Raw genomic sequence first — 16,637 nt, 5'->3', positions numbered from 1 at the left:
TTGAATTATTTGCGGTCTTGCAGCTTTACTTTCTATGTCTTTAATGTACCTATCTGTCCTGTGAAAACCTGAGTCCTCTCTGTGGAGATCAGTTTATCACCTTGAGAGGCACTGAAATAATAGGATCAAATGAATCCCACTAGAAGAAGTAGGAAGTGAAGAGACCACATGTCCTTGGCATGAAACTTCCAGGGTATATTTAAATTGTAATTCCAATGAAATTATATCCTATATTTTCACACACAAGAGCACATTGGGGAACACCTAGACCAGATATGCTTAGAGGTTTCAGTGTGTCTATTTCACAGTCCAAAACTAAGGATATTAGAGATTATAATTTTGATTTTAATGTGAAAATGAGAAGTGGTAGTTATGGGATCACAAATCAAGTATTATTTATTTAGAAGATGAAGAAAAATTTAATCCATTTTGAGATTCATTGACAGCTAACAAATTAATTTTCCAAATCTACTGTCATCTGTTCCTCAATTTCACTAAGGTAGACAGTGCAATTTTCATCAGAGTTCAGTGATTTACCAAAAGTAACACAGCTCCAAGTTAAGATTCTAGCACCTTAAGAGTGATTTGACTCCCAACACAGTGTTCTTCCTAATATACTAGTACCTAATTGACCCCAAATTATTTGGAGCACTTTGTTTTCTGGAATAAAAAAGAAACTTAAAGAAATGAAATATGTGACTTTGAGGTTTTAAGAAGTGATTTCCTGTAGCACTTTCAACATAAACTGTGTATAGGCAGAGTGCAAAGAGGAAACTACAACTGGAAAAAAGAACCTGGAAAGGTCAAATGGTAAGAGAGGGCAGCCAAGGAAGCCATCTCAATTTTAGTATGTTCTTGATATATGGATCTAAACACAATCTGAAAAGACTAACCTAATATATTTTTGACCCAGAGTTGACCCAAACCCAATCCCAACTTGCAAAAGAAGGAAAGCTGAAGTTGAAGGTTTCAAGCCATCAATCTTGTGACGTATCTGAGATGGAGAAGATCAGCAAACCAGCCAAGAAAAGGATTACTGATCAAAAGTGAAGGAAAACAAATAACAGGTAGGAATATTTTAGATGCACGTAAAAGAGTATGAAGGTCCTTTACATTGGAAAAATTCTCTGTATATGAACTGTTATGTAAACACACACACACACAGGCAGTAATATCTTTTTTTTTCCAACTAATTTATTCTGAAATTTACTTGGAAAACCAGTGCAGGGAAAACAACAGAATACTGAGTAATGGCCAACCTTCTCTCATGAGGAATCTAAAAGTACAAAATGTGGCTGACTGTATTCTTCAGGATTCTCCAGAGAAACAGAACTAAAAGGATGTGTGTATATAAAACTATATTATATATATATACACATATATGTATATCTCTCTACCTATATATAGATTGATTTTTTATTGGAGTTATAATTGACATATAACAGTAGTTTCAAATGTGCAGAAGTCAATATTTGTGTTTATTGTGAAATAATCACCACAATAAATTTAATTAATATCCAGCCATACCTAGTTACAAATTGTTTTTTCTTGTGATGATAACTTTTAAGATTTACTCTCTTAGAAATGTACAATAGAGTATTATTAATTATAGTCACCACATTATACATTACATTCCCAGGATTTATGTGAGGTTGATTCATTATGTGGAATTGGCTTACCAGCTCATGCAACTGCAGAGGCTAACAGATCCCAAGATCTGTAAGGTGAGCTGCCAAACTGGAGACCCAGGAGAAGTGATGATTTATTTTGAGCACTTGAGGGAGAGTCACCTTTTGGTTCTATTCTGGCCGTCAGCTGATTTTAAAGGCCCACTGACAGCAAGAGGACAATCTGCTTCACTCAGATCACCAATTTCAGTGCTAATTCATCCAAAAACATCCTGTAGAAACACCCAGAATATTTGTCCAGGTATCTGGGTACTCTGTAGCCCAGTCAAGTTGAACATAAAATTAACCATCACAATGACTAAAAGAAACTAATGTTGTAACAAATATGTAGAACTTATAAAACCAAGTATAATGTGGACCTTCAATGTTATTGCCTTCTGAAAAAACGTATGTTCATCGCAATGATTTGTGGCAAAAATACTTACATGATGACCTTAAATCAAGTGTCTTTGTAAAAGACAAGGACCTCCAAGAAGAGAAATCCAAAACTAAGTTTAGGTTATATGAAAAACCAAATAGGGATGTAATCCAGTTATCTTCAACTGAGAGTAAAAGAAACACAGTGTAACCATTTTACTCCTGCTTTGACTTGGGGCATAAACTTGGAAGGGTTTGTATTGCCATAGAAATATGTGTATGTGTGACAGATTTAACTCTTGGCAGTTTTTCTTGATTATTCTTCCACTGGCAGACATAAAATAGAATCAGGATTTTCTCTACCTTAGGAATAGTCTTGACAATTGTCATTTTCTTGGGAAAAGCACTGAAAAGCATTGTCTGTAATTAGCACTTTTTAAAAAAAGCTGAGCAATTAAAAATCAAAACAAACAAAAATGTAAGAAGGCCTTAGAAGTAGTTACCTAAGTGTGATTTTTGAGAGTTTATTTTTAAGCTCCTGACACAATGCACATAAGAGTTTTCTGATTTTTTCTCCCATGTATTAATGAAATCAGATGCTGAATATTCTTTATCAATAAATTACTAATATGAATACAATAATACATAGGTACATTTAAGAACACTTTGAGATCCATTAATGCATTTGATTCTTACAAAATGGCTCTGATGTTGAATAGGAGATAAGAATAGGTGTCTTATCTCCAATTTACAGGTGGAAAAACTGAGACACAATTCTGGATAATATATTTCCTTGTTGTTTAGTCACTAAGTCATGTCTGACTCTTTGCAACCCCATGGACTGTAGCCCACCAGGCCCCTCTGTCCATGGTATTTCCCAGTCAATAATGGCTAGGAGTGGGTAACCATTTCCTTCTCCAGGGGAATCTTCCCAAGCCAGGAATTAAACCCATGTCTCCTGCTTGGCAGGTGGATTCTTTACTACCAGGAGGATTGTTACACAAAAACTGAGTGGCAGATCTAAAAAGGGGTTAGACATTCTAACTTTCATATCACAATCCCATAAATAACTTCATGGTTTTCGTGTGATTTCTGTATAGATCATTCCAAGGTCTTTTTGAATTGTTTTATCATGGGAGGTGATAGATATATATATTTTGTTTCCTTCTTCCAATTGGGCTTGGAATGAAAAACTCAGTTCTATCTGGATCACAGGGACTACCGTTTTGTAGCTGCCTGGCATCCTCTTGTCCCCCTGTGCCTGAGATGAAAGCCTGATGCATTAGCTCTGCTCTTTCCTTCTATTGCTTAAGCAATGAAGAAAACATTACCCTAATCACACTCAATGTGTGCTATCTCCAGGCACAGCTGTTGTGTAGTCTTTCCAAGCTCAGCCATTAAGGAATCTTACCAATGACAGAGCCCATTGAGAGCTGCAAAGCCAGACACTTGCCCTCTAATAACATCCATTTCTGCTTTCCTAGCTAATTCCAGGAAAGAGAGCCTGTCGGGCAAGGTTTCACAGTCCATAACTCTCGTTTTATTGTCACTTTCCCTCCTCCCTTTGAGGGGCAGTTTGCGAGCCACCTCCCAAGCATAGCCCATGGAGCAAAAGATTAAGCATGGCTTGGAGTCAACCTCTTTATCAAATGAGCCCATGGAGTTTGAGCAAAAGCAAGCGTCAAAAAAGATAGATCTGCTCTGGCAACTGGTGCACCAGTAAAGATGCCTGTAGGAGAAGCAGTTGGTATCAGAGGCTAAAAATGGCAAACAGTTCTGGCTGCCCAGGAATACAGCAGTTTCAAGTTGTCTGCTCCTGGCTAGTAAAGTAATTGGAACTGATTGTTCCTGGGCTTTGAAGATCATGCTACTGACCTGCCATGGGTAGGACTGGAGGTTTCTGGAGTGAGAATGGATAATGAGATTGTGAGATACATATGAAAAACTTGGTTTATGAAACACACTCACTTCTGTGAACTCATTTGAAGATAGAATGGCAAAAATATGGGTTTTCAGTCAAAGATCTCAGTTCAGATCCCAGCTCTGCTCCCTACTAGTTGTGTTACCTAGAACTAATTATGAATGCTCTTTAAACACAAAGGTTTCTCTGTCTATAAATTGGAGGATAATTATGCCCACCTTCCTAATATCATTGTTTGGATCACAATCCATATGAATTTAAGTGTTATACCTAAATCCCTCACTTCATAGAATATAGAGCCTCTCATTAAATTGACACTTATGACTTGTAACATGAGCCATGTGATTTAGGGTGGTTATCATTCTAGTAATGAGAATACAGAGGCTCAGATTTCAGTGACTTGCCCAAGATCCCCAGCTGGAAGGGGAAAAAAAAGACCCAAACATATAACTCAAATATATAAACAATTAGTTCCATTACTCTAGATCTCATAAACTGGACAAATAACAAAAACTTTTTTAAGACACCTCCAGTTCTTTACCGTGGCTTTTTCCCTCCAAATTTCATGAGATTTTAGTTCTTGGTTGAATATGCTTACTGGTAAAGAGGTACATTAGAGGAGGATGTAATTAGTTGTGTGTAGCAGGAGAAGAAGGAAAACTTGGGGAGGGAGGCATCACATACATCCTGCACTCACTTACATTACTTCATAGAACAAGCTTAAGGTAAATGAATGGAGACACACTCTGAGATTGAGAAGAAGTTTAAGGAAGGACTAAACACATCATCTATAGAGGGGGGATATGATATGGACATAATAGGTGGTTCATCTACCTGAATCAGAAGGAAGGAGATGAATTAGATAGAAAGGGGTTTAATTCAGAACAGTCGCTCAGTTGTGTCTGACTCTTTGTGACCCCACGGACTGCAGCACGCCAGGCTTCCCTGTCCATCACCAACTCCCAGAGCTTGCTCAAACTCATGTCCATCGAGTTGGTGATGCCATCCAAGCATCTCATCCTCTGTCATCCCCTTCTCCTCCTGCCTTCAATCTTTCCCAGCATCAGGGTCTTTTCCAAGGAGTCATTTCTTCGCATCAGGTGGCCAAAGTCTTGGAGTTTCAGCTTAAGCATCAGTCCTTCCAGTGAATATTCAGGACTGATTTCCTTTAGGATGGATTGGTTTGATGTCCCTGCAGTGCAAGGGACTTTCAAGAGTCTTTTCCAATACCATAGATCAAAAGCATCAATTCTTTGGTGCTCAGCTTTCTTTATGGTCCAACTTTCACGTCCATACATGACTACTGGAAAAATCATAGCTATGACTAGATGGACCTTTGTCAGGAAAGTAATGTCTCTGCTTTTTAATATGCTGTCTAGGTTGCTCATAGCTTTTCTTCCAAGGAGCAATTGTCTTTTAATTTCATGGCTGCAGTCACCATCTGCAGTGATTTTGGAGCCCAAAAACATAAAGTCTGTCACTGTTTCCATTGCTTCTCCATCTATTTGCCATGAAGTGATGGGACTGGATGCCATGGTTTTAGTTCTTTGAATGTTGAGTTTTAAGCCAACTTTTTCACTCTCCTCTTTCACTTTCATTAAGAGGCTCTTCACTTCCTCTTTGCTTTCTGCCATAAGAGTAGTGTGGTGTCACCTGCATATCTGAGATTATTGATATTTCTCCCTGCAAGCTTGATTTCAGCTTGTGCTTCATCCAGCCAAGCATTTCTTATGATGTACTCTGCATAGAAGTTAAATAAGCAGGGTGACAGTATACAGCCTTACTTTACTCCTTTCCCAGTTTGGAACCAGTCCGTTGTTCCATGTCCGGTTCTAACTGTTGCTTCCTGACCTGCATACAGATTTCTCAGGAGGCAGGTCAGGTGGTCTGGTATTTCCATCTCTTGAAGAATTTTCCACAGTTTGTTGTGATTCACACAGTCAGAGGCTTTGGCATAGTCAGTAAAGCAGGTAGAATTTTTTCTGGAGCTCTCTGGCTTTTTCTGTTATCCGATGGATGTTGACAGTTTGACCTCTGGTTGCTCTGCCTTTTCTAAATCCAGTTTGAGCATCTGGAATTTCTTGGTTCACATATATTGAAGCCTCTCTTGGAGAATTTTGAATATTACTTTGCTAGCATGTGAGATGGGTACAATTGTGCAGTAGTTTGAACATTGTTTGGTATTGCCTTTCTTTGGGATTGGAATAAAAACTGACCTTTTCCAGTCCTGTGGCCACTGCTGAGTTTTCCAAATTTGCTGGCATATTGACTGCAGCACTTCAACAGCATCATCTATTAGGACTTGAAATAGCTCAGCTGGAATTCCATCACCTCCACTAGCTTTGTTCATAGTGATGCTTCCTAAGGCCCTCTTGACTTTGCACTCTGGGATGTCTGGCTCTAGGTGAGTGATCACACCACCTTGGTTATCTGGGTCATTAAGATATTTTTTGCATAGTTTTGTGTATTCTTGCCACCTTTTCTTAGTATTTTCTGCTTCTGTTAGGTCATACCATTTCTGTCCTTTATTGTGCCCATCTTTGCATGAAATGTTCCCTTGGTATCTCTAATGTTCTTGAAGAGATCTCTATTCTTTACCATTCTATTGTTTTCCTCTATTTCTTTGCAAAACTCCAAAACTGCAACTTACTGCTGAACAACCATCAACAGGAGAATGACAGGTGTTTGATCCCACCAAAAAAAGATACCCTACATCCAAAGGCAAAGGAGAAGCCCCAACAAGATGATAGAAGAGGTTAAATAGTGTTTAGAATCAAACCCCATACCCACCAGAGACGCTCAGAGGGCTCAAACAAAGCCTTGTGCACACTAGGACTCAGAGAACCCACAGAGACTGAACCAAACCTGCCTTTGAGTGTTTGAGTGTCTCCTGTGGAGGTAAGGGTCAGCAGTGGCCTGCCACGGGGACAGGGGCTCTGGCTTCAGCAGACCTGGGTCATGCATAAGCCCTCTTTGAGGAGGGCTCGATTAACCCCACCATAGAGCCACCAAGCAAATAACCCACAAACTGAAGAACAATTATACCAAAGAAATTCTCTCACTGTTAAGAAAGTTCTAGGACCCACAATAGATTTCCCAATCTGGGGATCCAGCAAAGGGACTGAGAACCCCCAGGGAATTTGACTTTGGAGGCTAGTGGGATTTGATTACAGAACTTCCACAGGACTGGGAAAACAGACTCTTGGAGGGAACAAACAAAATCTTGTGCACACCAGGAGCCAGAAGAAAGAAGCAGTGTCCCTACAAGAGACTGAGTCAGACTTGCCTGTGAGTGTCCAGGAGTCTCTGGTGGAGGGAACAAACAAGCGGGAGGGAACATAGCCCAGTCCATCAACAGAAAATTGGATTAAAGATTTACTGAGCATGGCTCCACCCATCAGAATAAGACCTAGTTCCCCCTCAGTCAGTCTCTCCCATCAAGAAGCTTCCATAAGCCTCTTATCCTTATTCATCAGAGGACAGATGGACTGAAAACCACACAATCACAGAAAACTAACCAAACTGATCACATGGACCACAGCCTTGTCTAACTCAATGAAACTATGACCCATGCTGTGTAAGGCCACCCAAGACAGACGGGTCATGGTGGAGAGTTCTGACAAAACGTGGTCCACTAGAGAAGGGAATGGCAAACCACTTCAGTATTCTTGCATTGAGAACCCCATGAACAGTATGAAAAGGCAAAGAGTTAAGGAACTGAAAGACGAACTCCTCAGGTTGGTAGGTGCCCAATATACTACTGGAGATCAGTGGAGAAATAACTCCAGAAAGAAGGAAGAGATGGAGCCAAAGCAAAAACAATACCCAGTTGTGGATGTGACTGGTGATGGAAGTAAAGTCAGCAATATTGCATAGGAACCTGGAATGTTAGGTCCTTGAATCAAGGTAAATTGGAAGTGGTCAAACAGGAGATGGCAAGTGTGAACATGGACATTTTAGGAATCAGTGAACTAAAATGGACTGGAATGGGTGACTTTAACTCAGATGACCATTATATCTGCTACTGTGGGCAAGAATCCCTTAGAAGAAATGGAGTAGCCATCACAGTCAACAAAGAGTCCAAAATGCAGTACTTGGATGTAATCTCAAAAACAACAGAATGATCTCTGTTTCCAAGGCAAGCCATTCATTATCACAGTAATCCAAGTCTATGTCCCAACCAGTAATGCCAAAGAAGCTGAATGGTTCTATGATGACCTACAAGACCTAGAACTAACGCCAAGAAAAGATGTCCTTTTCATCATAGGGTCCTGGAATTCAAAGGTAGGAAGTCAAGAGATACCTGGAGTAACAGGCAAGTTTGGCCTTAGAGTACAGAATGAAGCAGGGCAAAGGCTAACAGAGTTTTTCCAAGAAAATGCACCGGTCATGGCAAACACCCTCTTCCAACAACACAAGAGAAGACTACACATGAACATCACCAGATTGTCAGTACCAAAATCAGATTGATTATATTATTTGCAGCCGAAGATGGAGAAGCTCTATACAGCCAGCAAAAACAAGACTGGGAGCAGACTGTGGCTCAGATCATGAACTCTTTATTGCAAAATTCAGACTTAAATGGAAGAAAGTAGGGTAAACCACTAGACCATTCAGATATAACCTAAATCAAATCCCTTATGATTATACAGTGGAAGTGAGAAATAGATTCAAGGGATTAGATCTGATAGACAGAGTGCCGAAAGAACTATGGACGGAGGTTCGTGACATTGTACAGGAGGCAATGATCAAGACCATCCCCAAGAAAAAGATAAGCAAAACAGTTGTCTGAGTAGGCCTTACAAGTAGCTAAGAAAAGAAGGGTAGGAAAGGCAAAGGAGAAAAGGAAAGATACACCCATTTGAATGCAAAGTTTCAAAGAATAGCAAGGAGAGATAAGAAAGCCTTCCTCAGTGATCTATGCAAGGAAAGGTGTTAGAAACAGTCATTCCTATTGGTACTTTAGACCTCGTTAACTTTTGTACAGTCTTGTTACCATCCATTGACAAGCTGATGTAGGACAGAGTGTAATGAAACTATTAAATTCTTGGGATATAACTTCTTATAGGGTTAGATCCCTCAGCGTATTAGAGATCTGTTTCTGTAGAGAATCACTGCAGAATCCATCAGGCTCACAGAAACTTTTTCCTAGATTCTGCCCTCCAGAATTCTCATCACAACTAAGTTGCTACAGTCTTGTCCCCTTAGTATGCAAGAATAGGAGCCCTCACAATGTATCAGACTCTGTTTTAACTGTTTTACATTATGGAATGATCCTAAGAGGATGTACTAAAAGTAACCTCACAATGAAACAACAAAAGTGAACACAGAGAAGTTAATCAATTAAGTTATTTTCACACTACCAGAAAACAATAGACTTGACATTTAAACTCATGAACTCTTCCTCTAAGGCACATTTTTGTACCCAAGACAATGTATCTCATGCCAATTCTTCTCATACTATCTATGGTCAAAGGCTTATTTTGTTTTCTAATGTCTTATGAGCAAATACTTTTATAAACTTCACTAAAAACCAGTGAGTAGAAAAAGGAAATTAGAAGATACCTGGAATAGAACTCCAGTTCTTAAATTACCATTAGATTCAAAATGCATACAATTACCCTGTAAATTGCCATAAAGACTTCTGAATGCTTTCTCAGTGCTTACTCTCACTTTCTTTATGTACCATAATCCATTAGTCCCCGCTCACACCAGGACCACAGTTTGAGTGACATCGCTGTAGGCTTAGGGGACTGGGGATGGGCACATTTTGTGTCATTGAAATAAGTGAGGTTGGCAACAAGGTCAACTCTCAAGCCACAAACCCTCAGCCCTGTGTTCTTGAATCAGCTAGGTTAACCAGTCATCTACCCTGATTTAGAAATTACAGATGGAGGGATCCTTCAGAATAGAAATTAGGACTTACTCCGTGCCATACTGAAGGGAGCTGAATGGTCCGTGCATTCACTTATAAAACAGATCTTGCAAAATTTCTTTCTTTGAGAGCTAGCAGTCTTCTTTGCTCAATTGATCTTGGATCTTAAAATGAATTTCCTATTTCCCTGTGTTTTCTCATGGCCAAAAGCAGTTGACACATTTCCTGAAAAACAAAAGATATCCAATCAATGTTTGCGATTGAAAATTCACATTTATTTCAATAAATACTGTTTATATTAAAACTCCAGAGAAGAATGACACCATACGGATACTACATGAGTCTGAAATGATGATGCGCTCCCTCTCTGGAGGTGTAATACTAAAAGGAAAATATTTATATCATAGACAAACTTTTTTTTCAAGAATAATTGACCTACAACACTATGTTAGTTCCATGTACACAACAAAGTAACTCAGTATTCTGCATTTTACAAAATGATCACCACTGTAGACAAGTATTTAAAGTGACAACTTATTCAAATGAAATGGGTAGAAGGAGCAAAAGTAAGAAAAGAGTTAAATTCAAAAGTGTTTGCTACTTGGCATGATTAAAATATTCAAAGATGTTAATATTCATGCTATAAACTTAATGTTCTTATTATTATAACTTGGAGGCTTAAAGCAGTACATGACCGCTCACACAATAAAGGCTGCCTTTGTAATAAAGTTTTTTTTTTTTTGTCCTTCTAGTAATGTGTTTATTTTATTTTATTTTTTTAAATAAATTTATTTATTTTAGTTGGGGGCTAATTACTTTACAATATTGTAATAGTTTTTGCCATACATTGACATGAATCAGCCATGGGTTTACATGTGTTCCCCTTCCTGGACCCCCCACCCACCTCCCTCCTCATCCCATCCCTCTGGGTCATCCCATTGCCCCGGCCCTGAGCCCTTGTCTCATGCATCGAACATGGAATGGTGTTCTGTTTCACATATGATAATATACATGTTTCAATGCTATTCTCCCAGAACGTCCCACCCTCACCTTCTCCCTCAGAGTCCATAAGACTGTTCTATGCATCTGTGTCTCTTATTCTGTCTCACATATAGGGTTATCGTTACCATCTTTCAAATTCCATATATATGCATTAGTATACTGTATTGGTGTTTTTCTTTCTGGCTTACTTCACTCTGTATAATGGGCTCCAGTTTCATCCATCTCAATAGAACCGATTCAAATGTATTTTTTTTAATGGCTGAGTAATATTCCATTGTGTATATGTACCACAGCTTCCTTATCCATTCGTCTGCTGATGGACATCTAGGTTGCTTCCATGTCCTGGCTATTGTAAAAGTTTTGTATAAATGTCTTTAAATCACAAGTGCTGAGCTTCATGTTAGTCTTCAAAAATATAGTTAGTCATTATTTTTCTAACAATTCATAAATACGAGTCACACACAATGAGAGCATGCAGTTTGTCACATGTGGAGACCAATAAATCAGTCTCAGCACCTATTAAACGCTGAAAGCTTTCCTAGGTTTGACTGGGTAAGGATGGCCAGGGGGTAAAAAGGAATATAAAACTGAGTTCTTCTCAAGAAGAGTAGAGGTTGGTTGGAAAGACATGAAACAATGAGGGCACACTCATCTTCTCTTTGTATAGTAAGGCTCTGTTGCAAGCCCCGCAGCCACAAATCCTGAAAGCATACGAGTGAAGAATGCCTAGGCTTTCATCAAGTGTTACTTCGTTCAGTCCACTCACCATGACTTGAGGCTTGAGGCAAATGCTGCATTACCATTGCCAGTATCTCTTCTGTTTCTTACTACCTGAGTTTCTTTTTTTTTTTTCATTTACTTTTTAATTGTAATATAATTGCTTTACAATGGTGTGTTAGTTTCTACTGCACAACAGTGTGCATCAGCCACATGTATGCAATATCCCTTCCTTCTTGAGCCTCCCTTCCAGCCGCCCCCCATCCCACTCCCCTAGGTCATCACAGAGCACCGTATTGAGCTCCCTGTGCTATATAACAACTTCCCACTAGCTATCGATTTTATATATGGTAGTGAATATATGTCAATACTGTCTCAATTTGTCCTACCCTCTCCTAAGTTTTAAACTTATTAGAAACTTTAGAGGTCTTTAGCCTGACTTCCCTCCCAGAGAAGAGAGGACTTTGAAGCAGCTTCTGGAAGGTAAAGCTCATTGACCCCTCTTCTTCCTCTTCCTTGTTTTTCCTGCTAATATAAGGTGACTTGCAGCATTTAGGATACCTTTGGGTATATAAGTCACTGCAATCTACAGGGCCCTCTCCCACCACGTCAGATCCAAACCATAAAGTGTGCCTCCTTTTAAACTTCAGCCTATGTTATCAGTATCATAAAAGTCGCATCCTATTTCTCATAAGCATTGAAACAACTGAAAAAATTCAGTCTCCTGGAACAATAGGCACATTTCTAAATCTTCTCTTCAAGAAATATAAGTATTCCTCCCCAGGTTTACTTTTTGAAGTATTTGGTTTTGTCTTTTCAGCATATCTCAAAAAAAAAATTTTTTTTTTCTTCTGTTATCACCTATGTATTGGGTTGGCCAAAAAGATCGTCCAGGCTTTCCCATAACAGCTTACCTGAATGAACTTTTTGGCCAGCCCAATATACGACTCTTACTTCAAGCCAGACTGAATCATCCTGTTCCTGTTGCTGGGCCTGAAGGAGAGCAGGGGCAAAGAAAGCATGTTTTGCGGCGATGATTAGAACAGGAAAGTTACACAAAAGTTCATCTCATAACAGACACACTTTAACGTGGGTATACCTTGAAGAAGAGAGAAGAAACATTCCCCCTGTTAAAGCTAGTCGGGAGATGAATTATCCAGTAGGCTAAATCCTATTAAATACTTCAGTTCACAAATCTTAGAGAGAATGCACAAAAGTCACTGATTTTTCCCTTCTGTGAAGTTAAGTGTGAAAATTCCTGGCAATTCCCTGCCAAGTAGTGACTCAAGGTTTCAGGATCTTTCCACTTTATGGCACCGCTAACACCCAGGGATGACTTTCTCAGGGTCCAGAAAAAAAACTTTAGACCTCATGACTAAAAACATCCAAGAGTGTAATGAAATAGCTTCTCTCTTATGCATCTAGAATACATCTACTAACTAGGTACCATCCTGGGAAGAACTAAGGCAACAGTCACACAAATACTTTGCTGTGGGTTTAACTTCCTCATGAAGCCAAATCTGGTCTTTGTATCCTGACACCAAAGTAATTTTTGGAGACAGAGCTTTGGGTGAAGTAGAAAAAGAATAGCTTTGTTGCTTTGCCAGGCAAAGGGAGCCACAGCAGGTTAATGCCCTGAAAGCTGTGTGTCCCAACCTGGAGTGGGTAGTGAGAAGTTTTACAATAATTGTTCAAAGAGGGAGTGACCAGTTTGTGAACATTCTGCTGATTGCTTGGTGGTGAGGTAAGTGAGAATCAGCATCAGCAGCCTTCCGATTCCAACAGATCTGAGTCTGTGCTTGTGGGCAGCATGCAGTTTACTTCTGCCTGGCGGGGGTTTCACTATCTACAGAACAGCTCAAAGATATTGTTATGTGTATCTGCTGAGGGAGAACTAGGACCTTGACCCAAGGCTGCACTATTGTTTCTTTCTGTTTTATTTCATCTTGTTTTTGACCGCTCAGCATATGGGATCTTCATTTCCACCAGGGATCAAACCTGCACCCCTTGTAGTGGAAGCTCGCTGGACCCCCAGGGAAGTCCTGCTACTATTGTCTCTTGACTGTTCCTCCTCTGTCTCTGCACCCCCTCCCTTCCCCAATTAGCAGCCATTTGAACCTGCCCTTTGGAACTCAGGGAAGATCGTGGGTGCTGAATGGAGCCTATTGCCTGCGATCAAGAAATGGACATAAAAAGGCTTTTGTGCCCAGGAGCCCCATAGGGTCCTGCTTAGTTTCAGTACCATTGCACCAGGGAAGGTGCTTTGGCAGGTTGAAGCCTTAAGTACCTGTGACAATGGGGGTCTCAGCCAAGAATCTCAGCAGCAGGTGCTAAGAGCTGGAACACCAGACAGGAAGAGTAGGGTCCCCCAGTCCAGGTGTTGGGTGTATGCACTCGGTCTGGGTTTGGCAGACCAGGGCAGAAGGCAGCGAGCCCCTCAAGCAAACTTGAGTATGTGGTACATTATACAGTAGCTTCCTCTGCATCACAGTTCTCCCAGTGCTCTTTCCACTTCCCAGAACCTTTGGTAAAAGTTTTTGTTTAGCCCTTCTCAGTCGATGAAATTTCATTGTCCCACTAAAATGTCTAATTCCCCAAGGGAACCTTTCCTCCAAGCTTTAGTGCACTCTGGCTAGCTCCCCAAACCCTCGATCTCAAGTGCCAGCCATGTGCTGCTAACTACTGAACAGAGACCTCCCAGGGCAACACAGAATAGGTTTTTATTACTTCACACCTCCCACTGCTTTCCCAAGAAAGAAAAAAAAAATTCTACATCCTTACTGAGTAAAGACTGAAAAGATTGGAAAGCTTAGAGACAGAAAGATCATCTCACCTTATTGGATTTATCTTGAACTTTTTTGTCCTCTAAGAGTGGCAGTTACTCTATAATCATGGATTTAGTTCACATTTAAAGTGTCCCTTTATTGACATCTATACACTATTGTATATAAAAAATTGATGAGAACCTACTGTATAGCTCAGGAAACTCTATTCAGTGTTCTCTGGTGACCTAAATGGAAGGAAATCTAAAAAAGAGTGGATATGTGTATACATATAACTGATTTACTTTGCTGCACAGCAGAAACTAACACAACATTGTAAAGCAACTATATTGCAATAAAAATAAAAAATAAAGTATCTTCGTTGACAGGAGAGTGAAGACAGTGAAGAAATGGTTTGCAATCCACCTTCCATGGAGTAACGACGAACTGGGTACAGTTTTGGAGCGCATGTGTCCTCCTGGACATGCTCAGGTAAATTTCTACCTGGGAGACAAATGTGAGACAAATGCCTTTGACAGCTGCTGTTTCCTCAGTGGACTGTTCTGTCCCCTGCTCTCTAAAGTGTCCCCATCCTTCCAGACTGAAGGCAAATGCCTCCTGTCTTCTTCCCTGACCCTCTTACAACTTTCATGTGATTATCTCTTTCTGCAAGCAGAGTTGAGCCCCCTACCACCTTAGGAAGCTTTCAGAAATAAGATTTGTGTCTGATTCATTTCTGTACACCTCACAGGGATTGGCACAAATTAATTGAAAGCTTAATAATTATTTTGAGATGCCTCAAGCCCACATGAGCCATACTGCCTGAAATGAGAGTGAGCAATCAGATTCAGAACGTAGATGTATCTCAGGAGAAAAGGTGAATTTGAAGGACAGGTCTTGGATATATGTGAAATTCAAATGGGATTATATATCTTGACCCTCACTGTGTGAATGCATTTTTTCCCCAAGGAGCAAAGTTAAGAGATTTCTACAGTAAAATATTTGCTGAAGTATCAAAATGTATAGAGCAATTTTTCCCCCCTTGTTCTTCCTGATGTATCCGTAAGTGAAAGTGAAGTCACTTAGTCGTGCCCGACTCTTAGCGACCCCATGGACTGCAGCCTACCAGGCTCCTCTGTCCATGGGATTTTCCAGGCAAGAGTATCCATAATGTCTTACTAATTTTATTCTGTAGATTATTAGTAATAGCTGAGGGTCTTCACTACAGTGGGCATCTAAAGATTATTAGCTGGATGAAGAAAGACACAGATAAAAGATAGATGATGGTACACATGACCCTCCAGGTATGTGTTGACAGCCAAGTCTTTCCTTCCACATTTACAAATGTCACAAAATTTTACTGACTCTTGATTAGATGCAGGATAGGCGATGGTGAATAAGCTCTGTTTTAAAGACCTTCTATTCTATTGAAGAGAATTAGAAGAATAACAGTGTATGATGGGGTATGATACATTTCATATGAATCATCAAAACAAATTACTGAGGGGTCAGAGATAGGAGAAATAACGTCTGTTTGGATGAATCACATAAAAGATGATATGGGTGGCTTTTGAGAAAGACCTTGAAACCAGAATTTGATGGCAAAGTGATTAGAAACAGAGAACAATTAACAAAGGGACCAGCAACAGAGAATTTAAGCACATAGTAAAAGAATAATGTGATTTTGTTGAATAGACTTGAATCTGTAGTTTTTCCTCAACTTTATTCAGATAGTATTTTCTTTAATTGGCTCAACAGCAGTGAGACTGTGTGAGAGATGTTGGTGTGTGTGTCTGTGTGTCTGTGTGTGTGTGTGTGTGCATGCACACATGTGTCTATCTATGCATGCTCCTGTGTGTAGTATGTATTAGCTGAACTGCAGTGCCTTTTTTCTTTTAATTAATTAATTTATTTTAATTGGAGGCTAATTACTTTACAATATTGTAGTGGTTTTTGCCATACATTGACATGAATCAGCCATGGATGTACATGTGTCCCCCATCCTGAATCCCCCTCCCACATCCCTCCCCATCCCATCCCTCAGGGTCATCCCAGGGCACCGGCCTTGAGCGCCCTGTCTGATGAATCAAACCTGGACTGGCGATCTGTTTCATATATGATAATATACATGTTTCAATGCTATTCTCTCAAATCATCCCACCCTCGCTTTCTCCCACAGAGTCCAAAAGTCTGTTCTTTATATCTGTGTCTCTTTTGCTGTCTCACATATAGGGTCATTGTTACCATTTTTCTAAATTCCATATATATGTGTTAATATACTGTATTGGTGTTTTTCTTTCTGACTTAACTTCACT

General features: G+C 39.8%; 1 protein-coding gene across 1 annotated transcript in view; it reads left to right on the top strand.

The window, feature by feature from the left end:
- Positions 1–16,637, top strand: part of LOC145518640 (uncharacterized) — a 379,656-nt gene that overhangs the window by 96,074 nt on the left and 266,945 nt on the right. The window contains exons 3-4 of the transcript XR_014063068.1: positions 914–1,067; positions 14,712–14,814. The gene's annotated coding sequence lies outside the window, so the exon portion shown is untranslated. The remainder of the gene's footprint in view (positions 1–913; positions 1,068–14,711; positions 14,815–16,637) is intronic.

This window comes from Giraffa tippelskirchi, chromosome 8, assembly GCF_054371585.1.
Source record: "Giraffa tippelskirchi isolate mGirTip1 chromosome 8, T2T-mGirTip1v1.2.pri, whole genome shotgun sequence".
NCBI classification, from domain to species: Eukaryota; Metazoa; Chordata; class Mammalia; order Artiodactyla; family Giraffidae; genus Giraffa; species Giraffa tippelskirchi.
Note: the sequence above shows the minus strand (reverse complement) of the source record. Positions and strands in the feature narration are given on the sequence as shown.